This window comes from Canis lupus, chromosome 12 (assembly GCF_003254725.2).
Source record: "Canis lupus dingo isolate Sandy chromosome 12, ASM325472v2, whole genome shotgun sequence".
NCBI classification, from domain to species: domain Eukaryota; kingdom Metazoa; phylum Chordata; class Mammalia; order Carnivora; family Canidae; genus Canis; species Canis lupus.
Window position 1 is genome coordinate 10,336,539 of NC_064254.1, and position 27,846 is coordinate 10,364,384.

General features: G+C 53.0%; 1 protein-coding gene and 1 long non-coding RNA gene across 3 annotated transcripts in view; one reads left to right on the forward strand and one right to left on the reverse strand.

Annotated features, from left to right (window-relative positions):
* Positions 1–449: 449 nt before the first annotated feature.
* On the reverse strand, positions 450–22,327 carry LOC112641567 (uncharacterized). 2 transcript variants are annotated; one of them, XR_004804190.2, is made up of 5 exons: positions 22,066–22,327; positions 20,645–20,831; positions 5,720–5,908; positions 2,011–5,129; positions 450–754 (listed from the first exon to the last, which is right to left on the reverse strand). It is a non-coding gene; the product is annotated as an uncharacterized LOC112641567 (long non-coding RNA). The 2 variants fall into 2 exon arrangements; XR_007401135.1 differs by lacking the exon at positions 22,066–22,327 and having other exon boundaries at positions 20,645–21,570.
* A 466-nt stretch (positions 22,328–22,793) lies between these two features.
* Positions 22,794–27,846, forward strand: part of FOXP4 (forkhead box P4) — a 53,532-nt gene continuing 48,479 nt past the window's right edge. Inside the window, exon 1 of the mRNA XM_025418731.3 lies at positions 22,794–22,934. The gene's annotated coding sequence lies outside the window, so the exon portion shown is untranslated. The remainder of the gene's footprint in view (positions 22,935–27,846) is intronic.

Sequence of the window (27,846 nt, forward strand, 5' to 3'; positions counted from 1 at the left end):
GCAGGACAGCTCCCTGCTGACATCCAGCCAGGAGAGGACACCCCTCCACATTCACTGGTTCCTTTGTTTAACAGGTTGGCCTTGGGCACCCACCTGCCCCACGCTATCCTAGGTGCTGAAGGGTAACTCCAAGACGGGTGGCAACCCTGGAAGGAGCTGTAGGGCTCTCAGGCAAAACAAAGCACTCACAGGTGGAAGGTGAATAGACAGCCTAGTCCCTGCCCACCATCCCCAGGCCTAACCGTTGTCCTGCCCGCTCGCTCTCCTGCATGGCCAAGAGCGGACTGACTGCAGACCTTCCAGATCCAGCATCCCCGGCCCTGGCACTTCTCCCCGCCCTCCCAGGGAGACCCGGGGGGAGCTGGGGAGTCACTCACCCACGACAAACAGTTAAAGGGAAGAAAGCGGGTCTGGCGATATCAATGCACTTTGATAACAATAAACTCTGCTTTTAATTTATGCTAATGTGTAGGGCTGTGGTGACAGTAAGAAGTAAATTACAGAGTGGCTTTCGAGCTGGTAATTATCCCTCCATTTTTCGCTGCTCTGGAAGATGGACACACAATTATGCTCTCTTGCTGTATATTAATACAGATTCTTGACATCTTCAGCAGACCTGGAGCTGTCATGGAGCTTTTTGTCTCCTTTAATTGAAAATTAATGGTTACTGGGTTGCCACGGAAACAGAGGCCACGGACGCCAATGGCGCTCACGTCTCACCGAGGGACTGGCGGCGTCAGGAGTCCGGAATGACCTTGAAAGTTAAAAGAAAAAAAAAACTTAAAAAAGAAGGGGAGAGGAGGGGAAATGAGGACAGGAGGGTGGGAGAGTGTGTCAGGGCTGAAAGAGAGGAGAGAAGGAGAGAGGAAGAGAGAGAGAGAGAGAGAGAGAAGGGATGGAAAGAAAGGGAGAGGAAACAGAGGGAAAGAGAAGATAAAAAACAAGAAAGAAAGCTGCAGGAAATTAGGAGCAGGGATGCTCGAGAGGGGGACATTCAATTAGGAAGTTTTACCTCTCGATTTTGGTCTCTTATCTCTCTCTCTCTTTTTCTCTGTTTCTTTTTTTTTTTTTTTGTAAGACCTATTGAAAAACCTAGAAGCTGGATTTCGGCTCCAAAATCCATGATTCTACAAATCTATATCAGGAGGAAGGCCAGCCTGCACCCAGAGCCCTGGAAGCAAGAGACAAAGACTCCTGGTGCCATGGGAGGTGGAGCGGGGCAGAGCTGAGGTGTGCCAAGTGGGCACTTGCCAGGGGCCCAGTGGGCTGTGCTGTCAGAAAGGGAGGCCAGAGAAGAGGTTGCTTCATGGGGAGCCCGGGGAGCTGCCACAACATTGCTCCAGCAGTAATGAGCAGGTGAAAGGGCTCTGTCGGCTGGGCCTTCAGCTTGAAGACACAACAAAAGAGCTCAAATGAGTCAGAGATGGGGGGTAGGTAGGGGGAGGGTCCTGACAGGGGAAGGCGAGGACGGTTGGTTTGCTACCAGGAAGATAGGAGATAAAGGGAGACATTTCTGTGTGCCTCCAGGATGGCCACTGGCTCTGGGCTTGGGAACCTCTTTTTCCTTAGGAGAACTTGGCAGGCCAACAAAGGGGCACAGGGATCCCTGGGGGTTCTAGCAGAGAAGGTGGGCTCCTCCCTCATCAGCCCACCGTTCCTGTCTCACCCTCTGGAGCACAGGCTTCAGAAATGCAATGCAACTCAACTAACTACTGGATGTCTACAGTGACCCAGGAGCCCAGCTAGGGAAGCAGATGCAGAGTCTGCTCTAGAAAGTCTCACACTCCAAGCAGAGGTGGGGGCTGGGGTGGGGGCAGGTGGGTAGACAGACACAGAAACAAACATTGCAAAGTGAGCCACACACACAGCTCTCTCTATAGGAATGTTCATTACGGTGCAGTTTATAACAGAAAAAATCTAGAAACACTCTGGATGACCAACAATTGAGGACTCATAAAAGTACAGGAGCTCCCCTTTATCCACGGTTTCACTTCCCATGGTTTCAGTTACCTGCGGCCCGACCACATCCACATCCGGAAGTAGATGATCCTCTCTCTGACATACTGGCTGGAAGGTCAATAGTAGTCTGTGCTCCAGGCACAATGCCTGTGTCATTCCCCTCACTTCATCTCGTCATGTGGGCATTTTAACATCTCATGTCATCACAAGAAGAGGGGTGAGTACAGAACAGTAAGATATTTTGAGAGAGAGAGATCATATTCATGTAACTTTTATTACAGTTATTGTCATAATGGAACTGTGTTCCATTTCACTATTAGTTATTGCTATTAATCTCTCACTGTGCCCAATTTATAAATTAAACTTTATCATAGATGTATAAGTATAGAAAAAGACATAGTATATACATAAGACTATTCACAGTTGCAGGCATCCACTGGGGGTCTTGGAAAGTATCTCCTCAGGATAAGGGGAGACTACGTATACGTCTCTTATTACACACCCAAAAGATGGAGCACTGTACAGTCATCAAATTCTGTTGGAGGGTGCTCGCTTCGGCAGCACATATACTAAAAATTCTGTTGGAGAAGAATATTTAATGACCTGGGGACAAGGTTCTCCATATTTTTGTTTAATCAAAAAGCCAGATACTATTCCATGATCATGTTTCTAAATTTTTGAGAGATACATACATTAAGCACATTATGCTGTAATAAAGCTACATAAGCGCGTGTGAACATGTATGTGTACTTTAAAAAACTGGAAGATACAGTAAAGTCCTCCTATGGTTATCTCTGAGTGGTGGAATTATGGTTGAACTTTATCTCCTTTTATATATTTTCCTGTATTTTCTAAATTTTTTATAATAAAGAGATATAACTTTTATTGCCAGGTTAATAATAATAATAATAATAAAAGATGTATTTTTGAAGTTAGCTTTTCTATAAACCAGTCCTGGGGAGATAGAAATTCCCAGCCAGAAGCTCCACACACACTGAGACTAGACTCCCTGGCCCAGGTGCTCTTCCCAAGATACCAGACTCAGCAGACCCTTCCCTCAATTACTGGGACCCCATTCTCACTCCCACCCAGACCCTACCCTACTACTACCCTGTTCACCCTAGGGTGTTCAAAGATGGGGTGAGGGACTGAGGCTCCTCCAGGAGGGCCTGTGTGGTGGGCCAGGCTCAGCAGGTCCTAAAGCATACAACCCTGGAGAGCAGGAACGACGCCTCCTTGGTTCCTGTGTGAATCTTAACCCCATTTTGCAGACCAGGCATCTGAGGCCCTGAGAGGCTAACTGACTCCTGCCAAGTGACACAGGTACTCTGGTAGGTGGGAGAGCAATCTATCTCCAGATTTGTAGCTTCTGCACCTTTCTCTGCTGCCTCACCCCCACTGGGTCCAGAGAACTTGGGTGCCAGGTTTGAATTGCTTGGATTTCTGGAATAAGCTCCATTCAGGGAAGGTCACCATGATAAGCTGCATCTTTTCATCATCTTTGTACCCTTGGCTGGACTGGGAGAACATAGTCATGTCACCCCTAGTTAGAGCAGGAACTTTGGAGAAAAACTGGCTGGGAGTAGAGCTCCAGGAAAATGTATCCTTTCCTCCTCCCAGACGCCTCTCCAACCCCACCTGTAAACAGGCAAACAGGATCTGGCAAACAGGATCTCCATCCCTCACGCCAGCACTTGCCCCCCCTGCCCCAAGTCTCAGTCTCCAAAATCAGCTTCTGTGCCTCCTTCCTCTGGGACGCTTTCAGGCGGTTAACTTCCCGCTGCTACTCTTATTCCTTTCTGCCCCCTGGTAACCAAACTACGGCACACACACATCCTCTGTGGTAGGCCCTACACCAAGTACTTTTCATGTGCTCCCTCCGTCTTCTTAACAATCTTAGCAGAAGCTGCTACTATTTTCTTCCACTTGGGCAGAGAAAGGTCAGCTGACTTGACTGAGGTCACACAGCAGATGGGTGGCCAAGTCAGAATCTGGACCCAAGCAGTCTGAGACCAGAAGCCACAATGCCAACCAGCCCACCCACACAATACAAGAGTTTGAGGTTTCCCTGCAATTCTGTTACACTGGAGGACATGGAACTCAGAAGCCCCTTTGGGGACATTTGAGTGATTAGGCAAGTCAGGGTGACTGGCCTTTCCCCAAGAGGGGATCTTGCATTTGTAGGCAGGTGGAGACGGTTCATCCCCTACCCAGAGGGCATCTGGCAACTGCCATGTCATCCTGCTCGAGTCTATCCTCACTGGTCCTGCCACCGCCAACACTCAGGACAGACTCTGCAATGGGGGAACGGTTCCCAGGGGAGTGGCTGGCCCACTGGAGACAGTGGCTGGGGAAGGGTCCCAGGCGCAACCCCCACCCCACCCTGCCTGAGCCCTTGAGAGCCCGAGGAGGCCTGGTGTCCTCCACCCTCCTCCTGGCTGTCTTTCCCAGAGTGAGAATAAACAAGAAGACAAACCCAGCATCATCATGGTGGCGGCAAGGCGAGCAGGGAACTTGCCTTCATTTCCCTGGTTTCCCTGATCCCGACCTTAATCCCCGCTCAGCATCCTGTCAGCCGGGTTGTTCTCAAGCTGACATTGCTGCAGGCGCCTTCTCGGCAGCCTTTCCTCAGATCTGCCTCCTCCGGGGACTTCTAAAGAGGAGCCCGAGGTTTCTCTGTTACAGCCGGCTTCACTCGCTGCCCTCGAGCAAAGCCTGGTCTCCCAGCGGGCCTCAGGGAGAGGGGGCTGCAGGGGGGCAGCACCGGCCCCACGTTTCCATGTTTCGCAGCAAGAGGGGAGGACGGAGGAGGCCGCACCTCAGAAGCTTCCAGAGTGAGGGGCAGATCTGGGCAGGAGCCCCTCCAGTGCAGTCGGTAGCCTCCAGCAGTGGCCAAGCCTTGCTCAGGTGTGTTGGCCCGAGAGCGGGGAAACTGAGGCTGTACCCCTAGGGAATTCAAGCTGTTGCTGCTTCTGGCTGTGGAGGAAGCAGAGAGGTCTGCAGATTTCCTGAGTCTGCCTGGAGATCACAGCTCAGGGTGGGTTTGGAGGAAGGGCAGCTGGGGCCTGCCCTGCTCGTGTATGAGAGAAAGCCCGTACATACAAGTTGATCTGTTGACCCGTGGAACATTCCCAGATGCTGGACATTGGGAGACAAACAGCAAAGGCAGCCTGGTGAAAGGAGTGAGATGTGAGCTTGGCGCATGGGGCCGGGTCCCAGCCCAGCTCTGCCATGAAGAGCTGTGTGGCCTTGGGCCAGTCACTTGGCCTTTCTGAGCCTCATTTCTCTCATCTACAAGGTAGTGGGAGGTGGGGAGAGAATATAATAAAAGCTACCTTGAAGGATCAATGTGAAGTTTAGAGACAGGTGCAGAGCACCTGAGGTTTAGAATGATTTTTACTACTCTTGTCACCACCCACAGGGGACATGAGAGCTCAGAATTTTGTCTGGGTCTTCATGAAGGGGGCTCCGCATGCAGGGGAATTGCCAAGTCCCTGTGTTTGAAATGAAGCTCAGCCCACTTCATGAAGAAATGTCCAGGACGGTGGGCTCTGGTCGGCTCTGCCCCTCCGACACACCCCCAGCCTCCAGGTTGTGACACACCTATCCTGCCAAGGGGACAGAGATGTGGGAGGCTCCTGGAAGCCCAGGAAGGGGTGCTCCTCAAGTGCCCTCTTGCCTGGCTCCTCTCTCCTGGAACCCCCGCCCCCCACACACACAGAGCCACAAATGCTCCCCAGACCAAATTGGAAAGTGGTACCTGAGACCCTGGGTACTCAGCTTCCTATCCTGGGCATCTGCCTTCAGGCAGAGAGCTCTGAGACTGGGATGCAGGCTGGATGGGCTTTGAGAAAGTCCATGGGGTGCCAAGGGCAAGAGGCTTGGTGAGCGGCAGAGAGGGTACCTCCCCATCTATCCTCTTCATTCCACAGGTGGGAGAGAGGGAGCCCTGGAAAGAGGGCTGCAAATCAGCTTCTGGATCCGGTTACTCAATCTCCTCAATCGGATTCCTCCCCGGAGCAGTGAAAAGAGCACTGGCTCTTCCTATTGCCAGGATTTACTTACCTGAGTGGCCTTAGACAAGTTACTAAACCTCTCTGAGCCTTGGTAACATGGGAACACTATTGTTTGTAGGCGTTGTGGTGCAGTAATAAGAAATCGAATGCCGATCATGTTTTAGGTTTCAGAAATGGGAACAAATGCCAAAAAGTCCAAACAGCCAGATCAAAATGTCATATAACCAAGCCTGGCACCTAATAGATGTTGGTAAACTCTCCTTTCTTGCCTTCCTCCCTTCCTTCCAACCAATTTACCAGTCTTCAGACTGATTCATTACTGCCCTTGGGGACAAGTCAGATTTCCTCCTGACCCAATTGTAATGTTTCCGGCTCATCTTTTGAGGGCAGGGGCTGCCTTCAGAGTCCACCTAGGGTACTAACACCTCCAAATCAGGATCCCTGGGTGGCTCAGCGGTTCAGCGCCTGCCTTCGGCCCAGGCTGTGATCCTGGAGACCTCGGGATCGAGTCCCACATCGGGCTCCCTGCGTGGAGCCTGCTTCTCTCTCTGCCTGTGTCTCTGCCTCTCTCTCTGTCTTTGTCTCTCATGAATAAATAAAATCTTTATATTAAAAAAAAAATAACACCTCCAAGTCTTTAGAAATCCACCAGTCTCAGAATTCCCAGGAACTCGCCAGTGTGGCCAATTCCTGGACGCTCCCTACTGAAATTAGCGCCCAAGGGGTGGGCCTGGGTGTCAGTATTTAATAAGCTCCCTTGTGATTCCTTTTTTTTTTTTTTTTAAGATTTTATTCAGTTAGTTGAAAGAGAGTGCACAAGCAGGGGAGCAACAGGCAGAGGAAGAGGGAGAAGCAGGTTCCCCACTGAGAAGGGAGCCTGATATGGGGCTCAATCCCAGGACCCCAGGATCATGACCTGAGCTGAAGGACAGATGCTTTACTGACTGAGCCACCTGGGCAGCTCTCTTCCTTGTGACTCTGACAACCCCTAGATTTGAAAACCACCTCCTTGGCTTCTTCTTTGACTCTGGGTCCACACTGTGTGGTCTTGTTTGTCACATGGTATTTAAAGTCCATGTCTTGGGAATGTGGCTGCTTCTTCTACCAGCCAGGAGACGCCTATGGAACGGACCTGTGAGAACCCAAATCCACTGGGCAGGACAGATGCCATGCCACCTGTACACATGCCCCTGCAGTCAGCAGGAATTGGGGGCTTCCCGGCCCATCTTCCACAGTGGAGTCTGCAGTCTTCAGGTCAGTATCTCTGGGTTTCCCCAGGAGATGACCTGGAACATCACTGGGGCTCCAATGTCAAGCAAGACATGATCTCCCTGCCCTGGCATTCAAGGAGGCGGGCTCAGGAGGGTCAAGTCGCCTTCAAACTCTCAAGAACCTTCCTGCACTGAGGTCTGGGGAGCAGGGCAGCTTTCTGCAGCTTCTTCCCTCCCTGGACCATCCCCCCAAAGGATGGCTGCTTTGGTGTTTGGGGAAGGACTGGGAGGGGGTACATCTCAGATCTCTGACAGCTCACATTCCCCTACATTCCAAGCCCCACGCCCTTCTAACTACTCCCACCTGCCTTAGCATGAGTTAAGTTGACCAGAACTCTACCAGAGGAGGTGCTCCTGGGGAAGGGGGGGCAGCGGGATGTGTGAGTTTGAAGTCCTGGCTTCTCACACTCACAGTTGAGTGGACCATGGCAAGTCCCTCCTGGTCCCTGCCCTCCCCTCCCCTCCCCTCAGGGAGCAGCACCTGAAAGCTGGAGCCTCAGAGAGGCCACATTTATAAGTGCTAAGTGAATGCAAGGCTTGGCTGTTTGTTCATATTTTGTAGGATGAATCCTTTTTGCACCTTCCCTCTAACAGGTGCAGGCTACCTGCGAAGCCCCCTGTCCCACTGCCGCCTCTCAGGGAGTCCCAGCCTCGAGCTGTCTGGCTCTTAAAATGAGCTCATCTGTTTGAGAGGCTTCAGAGGCAGCTGGGAGGAGCCCCCCATCACCCCACTCCTTCCAAGAATGGGAGAACTCTGTTCTAAGGTAGCTCTGAGCTGTGATGTCTGCCCAGGAGGTACTGGGGGAGGCGTGGAGGGGAGGCACCGGGGAAAGAGGACTCTGGGAGCCAGATCCTGAAACTCCCATGGGCGTGAGAGCAGAAACCCAACCCCTGGCCCCCCACCCCAACCCCCAAGCCACCGTCCGGAAAAAATAAACTATTTCCTGCAACCAGCTCTGAAACAAAGTCTATGAGTGAGCTGTGACACATGTTACATAAATAGAAGCCGCAGAGGGGAAAAGCCTGTTTTCTCTTTCATTATTTATCACTCTCTAACCATCTCCAGCTGGGTGAGTAAACAGGCGCATTGGCCCATAATGAGGAACAGACTGCACTGTGGGGCTGCCGCAGGGGCGCGGGTGCGAGGGTGACAGTGTGTGTGCCCTGTGTCTATCTATCTGTCTGCTCCCCTAGGAGAGGAAAGCAGGAGTCTGCAAGGAGCAGGCTTGTGGGGAGCACCTGACCCCAGACAGCATGGGGCTGTCTACATGGTGCCCTGACTAGGGTGCCACCACCTCCCTGCCCTGAGGGTTGTTTGGGGACTTGTGCGTGCTGGATGGAGGAGGTGGCACAAAGGGAGAGACTGTGTGGGTGGGGGAGGATTCGAGATGTACAAGCAGAGCACGAGGCTGAGAATGTGCCAGGTCTCAGAGCATGACCCCGGTGGGGTGGCCTCTGAGTGTGGCGAGGGGCCGTGTGGGAGCAGGATAGGAGCCGGAGGGAGTGTGGTGCTGTCTGTGAGACAGATACTGAGGGAGACGGGGTCTGGGCTGCTGGGGGTTCTGGGAGTGGGGACTGTGTGTGCATGATCCTGGTAGTATATATGGGTATGTGTGATTCTATGACTACATAAATGTGTGAGTGTGCATGTCCGTGCAACTCGATAGTGTATACATTTGTGTGTCACTGTGGGAGTATGATATGTACATGTGAGACTTTACAGCCATAAACGTGGTTATGGGTTGAACTGTGCCCTCCCCCCCAAAGATATGTTGAAGTCCCAACCCCCAGCACCTGGGAATATGATCTTATTTGGAAACAGGCCTGTTGGAGGTGTACTCAAGACAAGATAGTGCTGGGATGGTACTGGTGGTACCTAATGCAGTGTGACTAGATTCCTCATAAAAAGTCCATGTGAAAATGGAGGCAGAGATTGAGAATAATCGATAATAAGGTTCTGTTGCTTCAGCCACAGTACACAGCCGTGTACTTTGTTATAGCAGCCCTAGAAACTAATACTGGAGTACATGTGTGCACACTTGGGAGTGGGTAGGTAAGTTTGGGAAATCGTGGGAATGTATACGTGAGATCCTGACAGTGAAGGTGAGTATGGGTGTGAATTTCTGACTATGGGAGGCTGTAAATATGTGTGAAAGACAAGGGAATGCGCAAATGTGTGTGTGTGTACATACCAGTAGACACACACACTCGGTAACCACCTATCATCATCGTGGGAAGGAATTCAGCATCCACCCTTCACTTCTGGCTGCCTCTAAACACCCCTAGAACCCTTCCCTGGCCTTGGGCAGTCCTGCCTGAGGTCAGGCCAGCCCTGAGAAGGGCTGGATGGTCCTTGCTGAGAGCTGCCCACAGCGCCTACCCCCACCTTGGGGTCAGCCCGACATCAAGGTTTAAACCTCATTCATGCAGAACCTGGATGCTCATCAGACTCCTTGTTTGTGGCCCTGGGCGTTCTTGCCCAAAGCCTGATTTCTCTCTCTAGCTCAGGGCTACTGAGCTAGTATCACCTGTCCTGCATGGGGGTTATAAGGGAAACAGGCCTAAACCCAGAGAGTCTTGGAATAGAATTGGGTTCCTAAGTACCTGTGTAGACAGGCCCATTCCAGGTGACCACTGAATGTCACAGAACCACCTGGACATCTAGCCTCCCAGGCTATGTCCAGACCAGGCTGTCTTCCTGCTGGCTAGCCCCTGCCCCCCAACCAGGGAATACCACAATTGTTCAATTACTCAACACAACACATGCCCCTAGACTCTTAGAATCCTCTAACATGCACCAGAGAGGCCTTCCTGCAAACCTCAGACAAGCCACTTATCTCTGAGCCTCAATTTCTCCTCTGTGAAAAGGGTACAGCCACTCTTGCCTGCCTATTTTGTAGGAATGATGTCAGATTTAGGGAGCCTAATGGACACGAACTTGTCTTATAAAGATATGCTTTATAAATTGCTCCCACAGGGGTGCCTGTGTGGCTCAGTCAGTTAAATGTCTGCTTTAGACTGAGGGCATGATCCCAGGGTCCTGGGATCAAGCCTTGCATCAGGCTCCTTGCTCAGGGGAAAGTCTGCTTCTTTCTTTCCCTCTGCCCCTCCCCCTTGCTCATGCTCTCACTCGTTCTCTTAGATGAATAATAATAAAAATCTTAAAAAATATGCTCCCACAGCCCACCTCTGTGAATGGCACGTCACAAAGGTAGCCCACATACGAAGACCTGTAGTATCAGTGTCCTCTCTACCATCAAGGTGGTCTTCTGTTTCCTTTTCCAGCTTCCCACAGTCTCTCCTCTTAGCTTCATAATGGTTTGATTTAATTCAGGGCTCTGCAAAGTGTGGGCCGAATCCTGCCTGTTTCTGTATGGTATGTGAACTAAGAATGATTTCTTATTTTTATTTTTTTTAAGATTTGTTTATTTGAAAGACAGAGAGGAAGAGAGAGAACAGCGGAGGGGGGTGGCAGAGGAGAAGAGGAGAGAAACTGTAAGCAGACTCCAAGCTGAGCATGAAGCCTGGCAAGGGGCTCAATCCCATGACCCTGAGATCAGACCTGAGCCAAAAAACCAAGAGTCTGATCCCCAACCAACTGTGCCACCCAGGCGCCCCAAGAGGTTTTTTTTTTTTTTTTTAGGATTTTATCTATTTATTCATGAGAGACACAGAGAGAGAGAGAGAGAGAGATAGAGAGAGAGGCAGAGACACAGGCAGAGGGAGAAGCAGGCTCCACGCGGGGAGCCCGACGTGGGACTCCATCCTGGGTCTTCAGGATCATGCCCTTGCCTGAAGGCAGTGCTAAACTGCTGAGCCACCTGGGCTGCCCCCAAGAGTTACTTTTATAGAGGAACATTTGCCATCAATTTTATAATAGGGGGCATTAACTTTGAATTCCAATCAAACAAAATGTTAGCCCTCTCCTCCCCACAAATCTCATTCTTTTCACTAGCAGACATGTACTACAAAAAAAATATTCAGTTATTTAATTATAATTATAATCCATCAATAAAAATTTTGTGAAAATTTCTTTTTTTTTCTTATTATATAAGTCCCCACATAGTATTCTTGATGCTGCCTCCTGGCCCACAAAGCCTAAAATACTTACTATCTGTCCTGTTACAGGAATCATTTGCTGGTCTCTGCTTCCACTATTGAACTCTGCTATTCTAGAAACAAGTTGGCCATAGTTTGCCAGTCCCCAAAATAGAACACTCTAAACCCTTGGCCATTTTGATTGGTTTAGAGTGAGGCAAGTAAATTCCTAGACAGGTCCTGACAAGCCAGCGTTTGCTTGAACAGTTCACTGGCCTGGACTGGGCAGGATGTGAGTCTAAACCTGATGGGACTCCCTCCAAGGACTCTGAGAACAAGGCCCACCCAAGGAAAGGCAGATTTAAGCAATGTAGAGAACCCTATGGCATTGGTTAAAGCTCCTGGATCACACATCACCTGCAGTGAGCCCTACCCCTTGATTTTTTTGGTTACATGAGGCAATCAACTCCCGTTGTTATTTAAGCTTATTTGAAGTGAATGTTCTGCTGTTTGCATGGTTACAAAAGCATAAAAGAAGACCGTCTAATCTAGCTGGGGGCATTCAAGGAAAACTTCCAAGAGGAGGTGTCATCTAAACTGGGCCTTAGAGTCAGCCATGAAAGCAGAAAGAAGAAAAGGTATTCTAAGCAGAGAGTATAACACAAGAGGAAGGAGCACAGCACAGGCCACAAGTCCCAAGTGGCAAAGCTGGGAGTGGCCAGGGATAGAATCAGAGGCTCAAGAAAGGAAAACTTGTGTACCAGGCCAACATGCTTGATTTTAGCCCCATGGGGGTTGGCACTTACAATATAACTTTTCACAACTGCTGCAGAGAGGTGCAGGAAGGGGATCAGGTTAGAAGTGGGGAGGCAACCAGAAGGGCACTGCAATGTCCCAGGGAGAAGATGATGAGAGTTCAGACCACCAGGAGTGGGGATGGAGATGAGGGAATGACTCTGAGAGTATTTTGGAAATCACATCCAGAGGAACTGGTGACTGATTCAATGTAAAAAGGGAGAGATAGGGAGAATCAAGGGGTGATCCCTAGTTTCTAGAGGGATAGGCTGGATCAGGATACCACCACCAAAGAAAAAATGCAAAGGCAAGGCATGTTTTTGGATACAAATGATGATCTGAGTCTGGGACATGTTGAATATGCCATCTCTGGAGGCTCATAGACATGAGAGTGGGAGTGAGGTCTAAGATTGCAATAGTGCTTGGAGCCACCAACCCACAGATGTGGTTAAAACCAAGAGAGTGGGTGGGATTGTCCAAGAGGACATGTACCTTGAGGAAAGCAGTGGGTCAAGGCTGAAGCCTTGTGAACCACACCAAGCATTTAAGAGGAAGGCATTGGGAAATGACATGAATCTGCAAAGACACATGGAAAGGAAAAGTCAAGGAGGAGCACAGAGGGCAGAGTGTGCCAGGAGCTGGCACCCCGCCCATTACCTCTGGGCGCATACCTTTAGATGGACAAGGCTGCTCCCTGCCAATACCTGCTCTTTGCCAGAGGGTTTTTCTGGCCATGGAAACACCCTTGGCTACAGCTCAAGGCATGCTGGAAGTGCTGGAGAGTCAGTGTGCCTGGAGGCAGCCCTGAACCAATGGCAAAGGGGGAGCGGTAGATAAAGACCCCAGCTTCCTTGCCCCGTGGTAGGGATGACTTGAGACCTATCTCATATGTCTTCCCGAGGTCCCAGCCAATGAAGGGAGTGCTCTTGTGGGTTCCCAGGCTTCCTTCTCACCCCTCCCCCCTTCACTCCTCAATGGGTATTTCCTGGGAGCACTTCCCAAATAGACCACTTGTGTTTAAATCTTTGTCTCAGAGTCTGCTTTTGAGAGAATCTAAACTTGTCATGAAAACCAAACAAGTGAAACATTTCGAGATGCTCCCTCCATGTAACTTTTGTCTTGGGGGGGATCAGGTCATCCCCACCCTGGGTGCAGTGGCCACCTCCACACTCATAAAGAGACAAGCTAATTTGTGCCCTGCTCCTGGGGTTCTCAGCCAGGGCGTTCCCATTCTGAGGCTGAGCAAACTTCACTATCTAAATATCTTTTCCAGGAGGGGCACCTGGGTGGCTCATTTGGGTAAGCCTTTGGTTCAGGTCATGATTCCCAGGGCCTGGGATTGAGCCCCACATAGGGCTTCCTGCTCCGCGGGGAATCTGCTTCGCTCTCACTGCTCCTCCCTACTGCTCATCCTCTCCCTCTCTCTCTGTCTCTCTCAAATAAACAAAATCTTTCAAAAATAAAAATAAATACATATCCATATCCATTCCAGGGGAAGGGGGGGGAGTCCTTTTCTATCTTCTCACCTTAGCTCCTTCTGTGTTTATAGGGGCTCCAGTGTACAGGGAAGAGTGGTCACGGCCCTGTGAATACTACAGAGGCTTAGAAAGACTTCCTCAGCCTGAGCGCCTCTCCTTGGACCCCTGGATCAGCCCTCTCCATTTCCAGCACTCCAGGTGTCCTGTCACTTCATTCCAGTTGTTCAGCCCTGCAGGTGTTTATCATTTCTCTTCGTCTGTGACCCAGGGCCTGGCTCTTACTACCGGTGGTGACCCACAGAGAGGTAGGGAGGGCTGGGTGGCCTGTAACACCCCCCACTTCCAACCTACTCCTCACCTCTTATCCCTCAAGGCAAGAAACCACGGAGAATGGCCTTGAACCAGAGTTCTGGGGACAGGGACAAGGATCCTCAAGAAGCCATATGGTAGAGCAATGAAGCGGATACTTGATGTGTATCAAACCAGGGTGTGAACACAGGCACTTTGCTTACATAATTGTGGAACTGTGTATGAGTTTCATTGAGCTGTGGTCTTGTCACTTGTAAAGTAAGGACAATGACAATACCCCCCAAAATGTAAGTTGGTGTACCCACTGTGGAAAACAGTATGGAGGTTCCTCAAGAAATTAAAAATAGAAATACTATATGATCCAATATTCCCACTACTAGATATTTACCCAAAGAAAACAAAAACACTATTCAAAAAGCTATATGCATCCCTTTGTTTACTGCAGCATTACTTACACTAGCCAAGATATGGAAGCAGCCCAAGTGTCTACCAATAGATGAATGGATAAGGAAGATGGAATATCACACAACGGAATATTACTCAGCCATAAAAAAGAACTAGATCTTGCCATTTGTGACAACATGGATGAACCTGGAGGGTATAATGCTAAGTGAAATAAGTCAGACAGAGAAAGACAAACACCATATGATTTTGCTTTTATGTGGAATCAAAACAACAACAACAAATGAACAAAGAAACAGACCCATATACACAGAGAACAAACTGATAATTGAGGACAGGAGTAGGGGTATGGACCAAATGGGGTGAAGGGAATACTGGCTTCCTGTTGTAGAATGAATAAGTCACAGGGATTAAAGGCATAGCATAGGGAATACAGCCAGGGGTACTGTAATAGTGTCCTATGGTGAAAGGTGGTAGCTACATTTGTGGTGAGCACAACGTACAGACTTGCAGGATCATTGTGTTGTACACCTGAAACTAATATAACAATGTATGTCAACTATACTTCAATCTTTTTTTAAAAAGACTTCATTTATTTATTCATGAGAGACACAGAGAGAGAGAGGCAGAGACATAGTTGGAGAGAGAAGCAGGCTCCATGCAGGGAACCCGACGCGGGACTCGATCTAAGGTCTCCAGGATCACGCCCTGAGCAGAAGGCAGGCGTCAAACTGCTGAGCCACCCAGGGATCCCCTACTTCAATCTTTTTAAATGAGGGGAGAAACATGGCCCTTATAAATATGAAAGATGTATACTACTACTCCCAATGAAGGAAATGCAAACTAAAAAAATAAAAAATGATTGACTTAGGCTGGGTTCCCCCAGAAGTAGACCCTGAGACAACTATTCTAGTACATGTGGTTCATTCAGGATGTAAAGGAAATACCAGGAGAGAACTGAAGAGGTAAGACAAGGAAGGGAAGGAAGGTGACAGAATGTACACCGTCACACCAGCTCCTAGGGTGGGCTCTCCCTGCTGGGGAAGCCCCAGGCGTACACACAGAACACACATGTCTCAGACTTATCCCACCAGAGGGATGAGGGAGTGGGGGTATTTACACACCAATACCCACATATCATGGGTGGAGGGCTCTCCCAGAAGCTGTTAATGCCCTGGCACTTCTGGCCTCCCACATAGTGCTAGAGTGGGCTTCGATGCCCAGAGTAGGTGCAGGTGATTGGAAGTCTTGGGAGTGTAAGTGGCCAGGGGGTGGGCATAGAAACAGGGCACCAACAGCATCTGTTGCATCATCTTAGCTATTAGAAGGCAAAATGAGGTCACACGTGAAGAATGCTTAACACAGTGCTTGATGCATAGTTGATTCATCTCTAATCAAGACCCAGCCTCATTCCGGCCTTCTGATGCCTGGCTCCAGAGATTTCCTGCTGCCTAACAACCATGAGGGAGGTCTTGGGGACTAGAGGGCCAGGATCAAGAGAAGAAGGGACTGGAGGGGAGAAAGCCAGAAAGAAGAGGGCTGGCAAAAGAACTAGGAAGGAGGTAAGCCCTGGAGCCCAGGCCTGGCATGGAATGTGATTTGGAACAGAGTATGAAAGCCACAGGAAAAGGGGGGATGCCCAGTCCATGGGCCAGATGCCACACACAATAATGAACATATAAAAACTCTCTCCTATCTCCCCTTATGTCCACACTACCTCCATTGCCTCTGTTATTTGGGACCCACCTTCAAGAAAGAAAAGAAAAGAAAAAAGAAAAGAAAAGAGGGAGGGAGGGAGGAAGGAAGAAAGGAAGGAAACCAATCACCCAACCAAAACCAGTGGTCACAGTGAGACCACTGTGAGGATCAGAGATATGTGTCAGAAGTGCCTGGTATAAGATGCTTCATAGGTGGTAGCTATTTGCAGTGTGAGAGTGCAGTAGCTTGACTTTCCTCCTCCACATCCCATCTCACCCTCCAGTACCAGTGGCTGAGACCCCAAACCCTAGGCCTTCAAAGTTCCCCAGGGAAGGTGGGGCACCTGGGTAGCTCAGTAGCTGACTATCTACCTTCGGCTCAGGTCGTGATCATGAGGTCCTGGGATCAAGCCCCACATCGGGCTCCCCACAGGGACCCTGCTTCTCCCTCTGCCTATGTCTCTACCTCTTTCTGTGTGTCTCTCATGAATGAATAAATAATATCTTTAAAAAAAATTCCCCAGTGAAGGAATACTTCCCTTGCTCAGCACAGAGTTCTGAAGGCATCCTTGTGGACCAGGAGGAAGGGAGTTGGAAGGAGTGAGCAGAATCAGAACACAGCCATCTGGGAGGAGGGGATGGCCCCAAGAGAGGGAGTGTGCCACCTAGTTCCATTTTCTATCCAAGTCCCACCCCACCTCTCTGGACTCCCAGCTTCTCTGTTCCTCCAGTCAAGGAAGACCCATTTCCTGCCCATGTTCCACAACCCCCAGCTGATACCTTCAGGGCATCAACTTGCTCTGAGATGTATCAGGCTTTTTTTTTTTTTTTTTTTAACTCTGCTCTAAAGTATAAAATCATAAATAAAATAAAATAAAATAAAATCAACAAGCATTTACTGTGCACCTACTATGCAAAACACCCTGTGCCGGGGGCAACAGGAAATTCCAAAGTGACTACAATTGTAAGCCACTGACCTCAATTTGTTATGTAGTCGGAGAGATGAGGCATAAATGATTAAACAGTTAACACAATAGAATGTGTTCAAAGTTTCTAGGTGCTTGTTAAATAAAAGTTAGCCAACAACACATTGTAACATCCACAGGAGTGCCCAAGAGAAGGAAGGAGGTGTAAACTGGCCACCGGGAATCAAGGAACAACTCGGCTCCAAACTATCCTGTGCTGCCACTGCCCATACTGAGAAGCTCTGTGACTTCTCGGATTCCTCCCCACCTCTCTGCCAGACCCTCCTTTCTCTCTCCATCCTGCAGCCAAAGAAACACAGTAAGCCCCTTGCTTGGGGATTTCAGACTAGAAAGTACCAGAATTGGGATTAAAGTCCCCAGTGTCTTCACGAGGAAGGAAATCATGCGGTAGCTCCCGAAGAATGAAGGAGGAAGGGGGTCTTTCCTCCGTGCCTGCCAGCTCTTGGGCTTTTCCTTGTCCCTGGGCACACCCCCTCTTCCAGGAAAGGCTGCCTGATGTGTATAGGGGAGGGGGAAGGGCACTGGGTACTCTCCCCGCCCATCCTTCTAGGTGTCCTGCTGTCTCCCTCCACGGAAATCCCTCCACAGAGAACTCTCATTTGACGCAGAGACACTGTGTTCTAATAGGTGGAAAATTGTTCATCACTTGTCAAGTTATTATTGTTCATTTCCTGATCCTTGAGGACTGATTTTCCACCAATTAGCCTGGGGTCGCATGCCTGCCACCCTATGGACTAGGCCTAAGTCTCTGAGCCCCTGAAAGTGACTGCAGGGGGCCCTGCAAATATCTCCCAGGGCCCAGGCATCCAGCCTGGCACCAAGCAAGGGCAATTGGGCCCCACCCCCAGTCCTGAGTGCAGGCCACACCACAGCCCCCTGGGACAGCTCCCCACAGCACATGGACCTCTACTCAGGGCAATATGGTAAACTGATAAGCTTCCCGCACCACCCCCCCAGGAGCCTCCCTTAAAAGGGGGGCATCTAGGGAGTGTCTTGAGGGTTCCTGGCACAGTTCATTAAGATATCAACCCTTAATGAAATATTTCTTTGTTTAAATCATCATTTATCTTGGGGAACAGGGGCCTTTGTGGCAAAGGAAAAGGCTGTCCCCTCCCATTCCTCCCCCACCTTCACCCAGCACAGGCTCTTGGGGTCTTTCTGAGTCAGAAAGACTAGTAAGCAGGGTGGGGAGGAGCAGCTGGGAAATGGGGAGGGGAGAAGAATCCAGAGTAGAGAAACCACAGGGGGAAAGGAGTGACAACCTGATTGAGCAGGAGGCAAAGGGGGAGAAAGAAACAGAAGGCCTGGGGTGGGATGGGGAGGGGAGGTGCACACAGAAGCAAGCCCACTGCCATGTGACCACAGTGGCCAGAGGTAGGAAGCAACCTAACTGTCCACCACCAGGAGACTGGCAAAGAAACCAGGGCATACCAAACCAGTGGAATGTTCTCCACCAGCCTTTTTCAATGACTGACCTGGAGATACATGTAGCAAACCTAAATTAATCTTCCCAGCATGAAGTTCAGTAATAAAGACCAAGAACAGAAAGTTACCTTCTATTTGAAAATTTCTAGATACCCAAGCAACACTAAAGGATTAATTGTATAAACTTACTTGGGAAGGGCCACCTACCAACTGCAAGAAAGTGACTACCTCTGGCAAGGGAAGGCTGGGGAAAGTGAAAGAGATACAGAGAGGTCCTCAACTAGAGCAGCAGCCACAAGGTTGATCTTTTTAGTTCTAAGCATGAAGAAGGGCACACAAATCAGGAGTATAGAGCAGCTCAATTAATTTTCACAAAGGGAGCACTGCCTTGCAACCAACTCCCAAATTCACAAAACTCAGAACAATAATCCCCAGACAACCTCCCCCGGGGTCCCCTCGTACCCTCTCCCAGTCATGCCCCACCGCCTCGAGTTCTAATGCTGTCCATCTGCCCAGTTTTTGAATTTCCAAGAAATGGAATCATCTTGGGTGCTTTCTCATGTGTGGTATGTTTATGCTCAACATTCTGCATGTGCGATATCTCCATGTTGCTGTGCATAGCATTGGCATTGGCTTGGTTCATTCTCATTGCCAAGTACCAGCCCGTGAAATACCACGATTTGTTCACTTATGGCACTGTTGATGGCTATTGTGCGTGGTGCTGCAGAGAACATTCTAGTGTAGGTCTTTTGGGGAACGCATATATGTATGCGTTTTAGGAGTGGAGCTGCTGTGTTATGCTGGAAAGTTTTATTCCTTAATAAGGCTAAAAAAAAAAGTTTTGAGGAAAAAAAAAGTAAGACTCAAACAGATGATGGAAACATAAACCATCTGGGCCTAGATATGTTGTGACTGTGGGATTAAGGAGACTAATGTTTTTGGACACACCCCCGCCCCCACCCCAGAGTGCCAGGCCTCATATGAGGAATAGGCTCACCCACTTGCCCACTCATCCCCACGGCAGGGAGGCAGCTGACCCTGCTTCAGAGCAGAAGACCTGGAAGCACATCCTTGCTGCACCACCTCCCAGCTGTGTGACCTGGGGCAAGTTGCCAGACCTCTCTGAGTCTCAAGGTCTCCACTTATAAAATAAGAAAAGCCACTACGTCTGGGGAGATAAGGCTCAAAGGCACGTGAGTCAAGTGGCTGGCACACAGCAAGCATTTAATAAGTATCAACTGTAGTTGTTGTATGTACAGTTTGCATTTTTGCGAGGTCAGTATTCCTCTTTTTTAGGTGAGGAAATCAGGGATTACAAAAGGGAAATGAAGCATTTCTGGAAAGCAAATGATTTGCCCATGCTTTTCCCTGCCAACCACCCAAGGAGCCATTCTCCCAGTGTTGAGGATGAGGAAAGCAGGACTCAGACATCATGTAACTTGCCCAGGTCACACTGCTGGTAAATGATGGAGGCTTAAGTTCAACCCAAGGCTGCTTCATGCCAGCCCCTGTGCTTCTGACTATGGCCTTCCTGGCAGGGCTAGACCACAGACCCTCATTCTTGCCAAAGCCAAAGCCCCTTGCCCTGGCCCCTTTGAAGGAACGAGGATAGAAACGGGACCCTCCTGTCTATTCTGGATCACTCCACCTTGGGAGCCAAGGGCTACTCTCGAACCTTCTCACAGAGCTCTTGTACCAGAGGGAAGAGCTTCAGACCGGCTGCTTTGATTTCAGGGTGTTTGTTCTGTACCTTTCTTTGGTGAGGCTTGCTTTCCTCCCCAAAATGCCCTTTAGGTGAGGATAACACAGGGCCTTTTGCCTCCCTTGTGCCCCCCTCAATGTGACTCACAGGGCGCTGGAAACTCAAGCTGGTCTGGAGATGACCGGTCACCTGAAATGAAAGCCTAAGCATTTCCCAGGGACTCCCCACTTTGGGCAAGGGAGCCCGCGTGGGAGGTGTGGAGGGCTTCTGCACGAAGGTGATGGGGAAACGAGTGGGGAAAGGACTCAGAATAAGCCAGAAAAGAGGTGGACAAGCCCGTTCCACCTCCCCCTGCAAAAATCCCTTCTTTTGTACTGAAAGTCCCGAGTTGTCATCCCACCCCAAGCCTCTGCAGGAAGGATGGGCAGGAGGCCTGGGGGGCATGGCCACGGCCCAGCTGGGCTTACACAAGGACCAGCCAACTGCAGGCCAGGCCCAGACCTGTCCACACACCCCGACTCCCACCAGAGCTGACTCTCCATGGAAGCTAAACAGGATCACATTACCAAGGGCTTCCTTCCTTGCAGCCTGCCCTCCTCCTCAGGTAAGCCACAAGCAGTGCCGCTTCAGGGGCGTCCATGAGTTCTTCTCCATCCTCACCGAAGTGGCTCTGGTTGGAATCCTGCTTCATCCCTTAGCAGCTCGGTAAGCCTAGGCAAGTGGTGTAATCTTTCCATGCTTCAGCTTTCTCTTCTGTAAAATGGAGATAATGGTACTATCCACCTCATTGGGTTATTCTGAAGATGAAATAAGTCCTCCGCCTGGCCGGCTCTCGGACTCGAACATTAGCTGTTGTTATTCTTTATTGCTACTGCTATTACTGCACTGCGAAGAACACTGTGACAGTCACATAAAAGACACTTAGAATCTTCCTCCCCACAATTTCCCACTTAGATACCTGAAGGGTTCTGGGAGGACCTAAATCTCCATGACACCCACCCCGTGGGACAAAAACAGGATCAGGACCTGGACGGGTGTCACTAACCTTACAACCACTTCTGAGGTTAATATCCCTACCTGCAGAAAAGGGATATTATAATTGATGATACCACCCCAAAAGGAGCCTCCTCTCCTAGGTTCCTTTTCTTCCAAGCGCCTTTGGAAAGACCCTCTCTTCCAAGAGACCCTTCTCTCTCTCCCCAGGCGACAGGACTGACTCACCCTAAGCATCTGCAGCTCACACTCCACAGAGGCATCAAAGGGTCGGCCCTGTCTCCACCTGCCTCAGGTGATCTGGGCCAGGAAAGAAGGGCCCTCCCTTGGTCATGGGCACTCCTTGAAGATCTCTGGGGCGTCTTTCACCTCTCCCCACCCGCAACACAGAGAGACAGGAGATGTTTTGGGAGTGGAGGATTTATTCAGATTTCCACGGGTCTCTGGGTGGGGCATCTGCTACCAGCTTACTCCAGGCCGGGGACACTCGGGCCTTTTCCCATCCGGACTCCCCGCCCCCCCCATCCAACCCCCTCCCCCAACCTCCGCCCCCACCCTAACCCAACTCGCGCCACCGCCACCACCACCATCCCTCCGAGCCCCCAGGCAAAGACACCGAGTTTTGTTTGCAATCTAATTTGTCCGGATAATCGCCTCGATTTTGCACTTCGCTTTGCCCGCGTGTATCCGGCTTTGGGCCCCTTCTTCGCCGGTTAGCAGAGCACTTTCTGGGAAATTCCCCTTCCGGAAAGGGAGTCAGCGCGCGCCCGGGGTGAGCGTTCACAAAGCCCCGAAGGAGCCTCCCCACCCCCCACCCCCCGAACCCCGGCTCCCGGAGCTCACCGCCAGCCCCCACGCGGCGGGGAGCGGGAGGGAGGCAAGGAAGGACTCCGGCCGGACACCGGCTCCGGGATCGGGGCCCCCGGCCACTCCCCGCGCCGAGCGCAGCCCGCCGGGAGCCAATGAAGCGTGTGGGAGCGGGCCTCTGCCGTACCTCCAGGCTCCGGGCGAGAGCTGGGGTTTGCACGGCGCGCCGCAGGCCCCGCGGGGGCAGGCAGAAGCCGGGGGCCCCGCCACCTCCCGCCTTTTCCAGGTCCGCCGCCCGCGTCTCCTCCCCAAGTCCCCGCGGCTTCCCCTAAAGTTCGGCCCACGTGGTCTTCGCTCGCGGCGGCGGCGGCGGCGGCGGCAGCGGCGGCCAGGCCGGGCGAAAGCGGCTGCACCTGCTTTAGGCGAATTATGGTAGCGCTAGAAGTTGGTCTCCCCTCCCTCCGCCGCTCGCTCGCTCCCTCCTCCCAGGCTCTCCGCGCGCTCCCTCCTTCCCCTCCAGCCCGCGTCCCCCGCCCCCTCCCGCCCCGCCCGCGCGCCGCCCGCTCGCAGCCACTCGCAGCCCGGGCTCAGTCGCAGCCCCTCGGAGTCCGGAGCCGGCCGCCCCTGCGGACCGGACAGCGCGGCCGGCTGCCGGGACGGAGCCCCCAGCCCGCGAGGAGGGCGCGGCGCGGGCGGCGGCGGCGCGGCGGGGAGGAGCCCGGGCCGGAACCAGGGCTGGGCCGGGGGCGGGGACGCCGGGGTCCCGGAGCCCGGGCGCCGGAGCGAGCGAGCGAGCGTCGCGGGAGGACCGGGAAGGAGGAGCGCCGCCGCGGCGAGCCGAGCCCCCACAAAGTGCGATGCCCCGGCGGGGCTAGGGCGCGCGGCGGCCGGCGCGGCGCGGCGCGGAGGGAGGACGCCCGGGAGCTGCGCGGCGCCGGGCGGCGCGGAGGGGCAGCCCCAGCGGGCGGCGGCGGGCCCGGGCTGCGACCCGAGCGAGCCCCATGCCCCGCGCGGGCTGACGGGCCGGAGCCCGCACGGAGCGGCCGGGCCGGACAGGTAGGTGGCGGGCCGAGCCCGGGGACGCGGGTGGGGGCTGGGCCGGCGACCAGACCAACTCCCTGGCTCGCGCACTCTCTCGCCCGCTCACTGGCTCACTTTGTGTTTGCAAACTGCCCGCCGGAGACGCGCTGGGCGCCGGGAGGAGCCGGGCCCAGGCCGGCGCACTTTGTTCCAGCCGGGGCCGGCTGCGGCGCCCTGACCCCGCGCCGCCACCACACCCCGCCCCCGGCCTGGGCCCCCGCGGCCCGGAGCCGCCTTGGGAACAGGTGGGGGCTGCGGCCGGGCGGCGGGAGGTGGGGGCAGCCGGAGGTCGGCGCGGCGGGGTGGGGGGGCCTGGAAAGGCCACTGAGGCCCGCCCTTCCCCCAGGATCTGGCCCCGCCCCCTCCCGGCCTGGCCGCGGGGCGTGGGGTGTAAGGGGGCGCGACCCCCAGACCCCCCGGCCCCCCGCCGGAGTCGAACAAAGAGTAGTTCCCGGCCCCGACTTTCCTGAGCTGGGGAGGGAAGTGGTGGCGCGAGCTCCCCCAACCCAACCCGGGTCTGTCCAGGATTCCCCGAGACGCGCCCCGGAGGCAGATGGGGGTGGGGGGTGGGCCGCGATCGCACCCGCCAAGTAGCCTCGGGTGAGAAGGGGACTCGTTTTGCTGGGCTCGCACCTTGGAGGTGCCGGGGCCAGGCAACCCCTTTCCCCCCATCGCTTCGCTCGGCCAGCTCCGAGATGGAGCGGAAAACTTCTTGGGGACTTGGGAGCGTCTGGAAACGGCCCCTGTGATTTTGTGCGCCTGTGCTGGAGGGCGGGGGACCGACCCGGCGATACCTTTCTCCACCGCATTTAGGGAGAGCCACCCCTGCCCCCACCCGTCTCACCGCGTTGGGGCTGGAAAGGGAGGGCGGCCGCAGGGTTCCGACGCCCCCCCCCCCAGGGAAGAGGGTTCCCGAGTGACCAAGCAGGACCCCCCCCCCCCAGACTGACGACCCCAGTGTCTCCTCCGGACTGCCCGTCACGGACACCTCTGTGACCCGCGGTCACCCCGGCGGTGCTCCGGCCTGGCGCTCCCGGTCAACGCCAAACTAACTTGGGGCTGAGCCCAGGCAAAGCCTGTGGCGCCAGGAAGCGGGGCGCTCCGAGCGACCCGGGTCCCGGCCTCCCCGGCAAAGGACCATGCGATTTCGCGGGACGCGGATTCTGAGACAGAGGCCCTAAGGGCTGCGGATTCCTTCCTACAACTGGGGCGATCTCGTGAACACGTCCGCGTCCCTCCCGGACCCTCTAGGCTAGGGGAAGATGATATGGGAATACGGACACCCAGAGCCTATAGAGCGCCCAGCTCATCCCTTTGCACTCCGGCTTCTCTTGCCAACCCCCGCCTGGCGGATTTCCTCGCTCACTCGGCGTCCGGGGTTTAAGGCGTCTGGAGATCACCGCGTGTCTCGCACCCCAGCACCGGGTCTTCCTACGGATTGGCCTGGCCGCGGAGCCTGGAGCAGGGGCTCAGGTGGGAGGATGAAAGAGCAAACCCGAGTCTGAAGCTGTCATCCCTGCAGTTCCTGAGAACACCCAGGAGCATTTTGGCCCATGCGGGTTTTTTCCTTGAACTTCAGCATCTTCATCCCTCGTTTTAAAGCCTGCCTGGATTGTCCCAGGGCGAACTGTGCTGGGTCTGGGATTGCAGGGCCCGGGAGTGAAGCATGAGATGTGGCGGGGGGTTGGAGCCGGAGACCGACAGGGTGCCGCCATCTCCCACGCACAGGGAAGGAGCGGCGGGAGCGTCTACACGGCCTGTAGCCGCGGAAGGGTCTGACCACAGCCCCATCGGAGAAGGCAGTGGGTAACCAGACTGGAACACGGAGAGTCTGAACCCAGAAACTCACTTTCAGCAGAGATCCCGAACTGGAAGCGTCCCCGGGGCTGGGCATTTCAAGCCCCTGACTCCTGGTGAGCCAGCGGGTAGTCTCAGGGGCCGGAAGGGCAGGGATGACAGCATCTCAGATGCCCTGAGAGACACTCGCTTCAGACAGTCCCTGCCCCAGATGATCTCCACGAACCCCATGCAACCGGGAAGAAAACTGCTCTGGGGATGGGAAGTCTGCAGGCTTGTTTTGTTTTGTTTTCAACTTGAGAAACTTTGTCTTGCCTGGGTTCTAGGGTGCCCTGACACCTGGCAGGCTGGAGGGAGGGCCCGAGACTGTTGTAGGCACCTGGACGACTTGCTTTCTCTGACTACTTTAGATTTGAGCCTCTCAAAAGCAAGGGGTATGACTGGGTGGGAGGTTGGGGTGCACTCCTTATCTGGTGTTGCTCCCACTCTTTTCAGCCGGGCAAGGTAGCATGGGGGAGGAAGTGGTGTTGTGGGGGCCCAATCCCCCCAAACATACCCAGGACCCCCAGGAAGTTGGGAATCTCTTCTCCCAGACCCTCCAGCCACTACTTTACTCTGGTCCCAGCCTCAGCACTGAGTTAGGGGAGAGACCATGGGAAGCTTCTCTCTTGGCACTAAGCCGTTGAGTCTCTGGGTGGGGTTTTCTCTCCTTCTCCCAGTCCTGGGCAGGTTTCCCAGGAGTTACAGAGTTGGGGAACCCCTGAGCCCTGGGGAGAGAAAGGCTTGACACCAATGCTGGGGAATGCCAGGGGTAAGGCAGGTTGGGCCCAGCCTGACACAGAACCTGCCTTTGTCCCTTTCTATGCAGGTACTCTGCTCACACCTAGACACTGATACCCCCCCCTCAACCCCTTTCCTCTGCTGTGGGCCAGAAACTTCCTTTCTGGCTTCTAGCAGGTAGGTCCCTTCTCGCCAGGAATGTGCATATCCTGCTGGGCCCCTACTCCAAACACACCTCTTCCTTAGGGGGAAGAAAGCAGGGGGCATGTGCTGGGAGAGGGGGTGGGGGGCTTCCTTTGATGTAGTAATTCCCCCAAGTGTTTGCTGAGCCCCTGGTCTGTCTGGGCAGGTCCCAGGCTGGGCACTAGAGAGCGTGAACAAGAAGGCTGGGTCTGCTCTCTGATGCTTCTTTTGCTGGGGTAGGAAGGACAGACAGGGAGGCTATTGCGTCAAGGAGAAGAGAATGAGAGCAGGGTGTCTGTTTCAGAGGAGAGGTGTGAGGCGCAAAGGGAAGGGAGGGTCATCTCCAGAGGACTCCCCTGCCACACCTGGCATGGCTGCACCCTTCTTCCCCCACATCCTAACCGATCACTGTGCTCCACCCCCCGTCCCCCCCCCACCTTGGTGGTTTGCCTATCTTTCCAGCTGAAATGCAAGCCCCTCCGCATCTGTCCCTGGCACAATGACTTGACTTTCCTAATAACCCAAACTGTGCAAAATAATAATTTCTTCTACCCGGGGAGAGCCACACAGTGTCCCTTCACAGTCTTACAGCTCTCCCAGCTTCTCCAGACCAAGGCCAGGTGGGTGCTACTTTTGACAGGATTCCATTGGCTGAAATGGTTTCCTTGGACTTGGTTCCAGAACTCCAGAACCCAAGGCAGGGAACACCAGCCTGGCCAGAACATGGGTCACAGTGGAAGAGACTTTGGAACCTGACCACCGGCAGTGATGGGACTCTAGGGAACTTATTAAGCTCTTGGAACCTCAGTTTTCCCATGTTGTAAAGTGGGTCAATAATGCTCACTTTAGAGAGTCCGTTTGGGAGTTGAGTGGGAGCTTGTATGTGAAGTCCCTAGCACGGAGCCTGGCACATACTAGTGCTGACCAAGGAGTGGTTTGTATTATTCGACTTCCAGCGTTACCAGCACTCACGTTGGACTGAATACTGGAAATGTTTGTGTTTTAACCTCCATTTCATGGGCTTGGAAAAGGAAGCCTAAAGAGAAGAAGCAACTTGGCTGGGGTTACCAGCTAGTGAGTGGAACAGCTGAGACTAAAATGCAGGGCAACCAGTAGGGCCTGAGCCTCGCTGTGGGGAAGGGAGAGAGGAGGGGATGAGAGGGCCTGTCAACCCAACCCCCCTCCACCACACCCTCCTTTACAAACTCAGGCCTGGGCTGCCCCTTTGCTGTCCACTGAGAAGGCTCTGTTTTCTCCTCCTGCCTTCCCATTAAGGGGGGGGGGGGTCTAGGTTCAGAACCTGGCATTTCCCACCTGCATACGACCCTAGAACGATCCAGACGTATGTTACCCCACCATCACCACTTGTGATGGTGCTTGTGAAGACAAAAATGCGAGGAATAATTCACCTCTCTCCAAAAAGGGAGACTTCTGGGGTTTGGAACGCTAGCCTATACAGTCTTATGGAAGACAAGTTTGGCCACCAGTCTTAGATCAATTGGAGACCTACCTGTGGATGGATCACTTCAAAGAAGAAGAAAAAAAACTTCAGCCTAAAGTTCCTGGCTTTTTCAGCATTGCCTTCCTGGATTGGCCATGGGAACACACACCTTCTTCACCTGCTGCCAGCCCCACCCTGCTGGCATCACAGCAGGAGCCCTGTTACTCCAAGCCTTGTGGCTGCCCATGCAGGGGTTTGGTGAAATGGCACTCAGTGGGCCCCTCATAGAGACTGTGGGCCCCTCATAGAGACTCAGAGCACACCTGCCTGAGCTAGACATCGAGAACTCCCAGCACAAGAAGTGCACATCTGGACAGGGCCACAGGATGTTGAGCTGTGGGAGTCAAAGTGCCCTGTGCCTTGAGGGGGCCTGGTCCTGATGGATGTCCTTCCTTCCCTTGATTCCTATCCCAGGACTACTCCTTTCCGGGTCTTTGCCAGGCTGTCCCTCTAGTGCAACCCTGCACCTTCTCCCCACCCTGGCCAGAGCCATGCCACCTGTGCCCAGAATACCAGTAGCTCTGCTGACCTCACGGTTCCCAATCCTCTGCCCAACTGGAGCCTCCAGAGCTGGGACCTGAGGGCCATCAGGCTTATTGGTAGTCCTGGACCAAGGTAAATGGCATT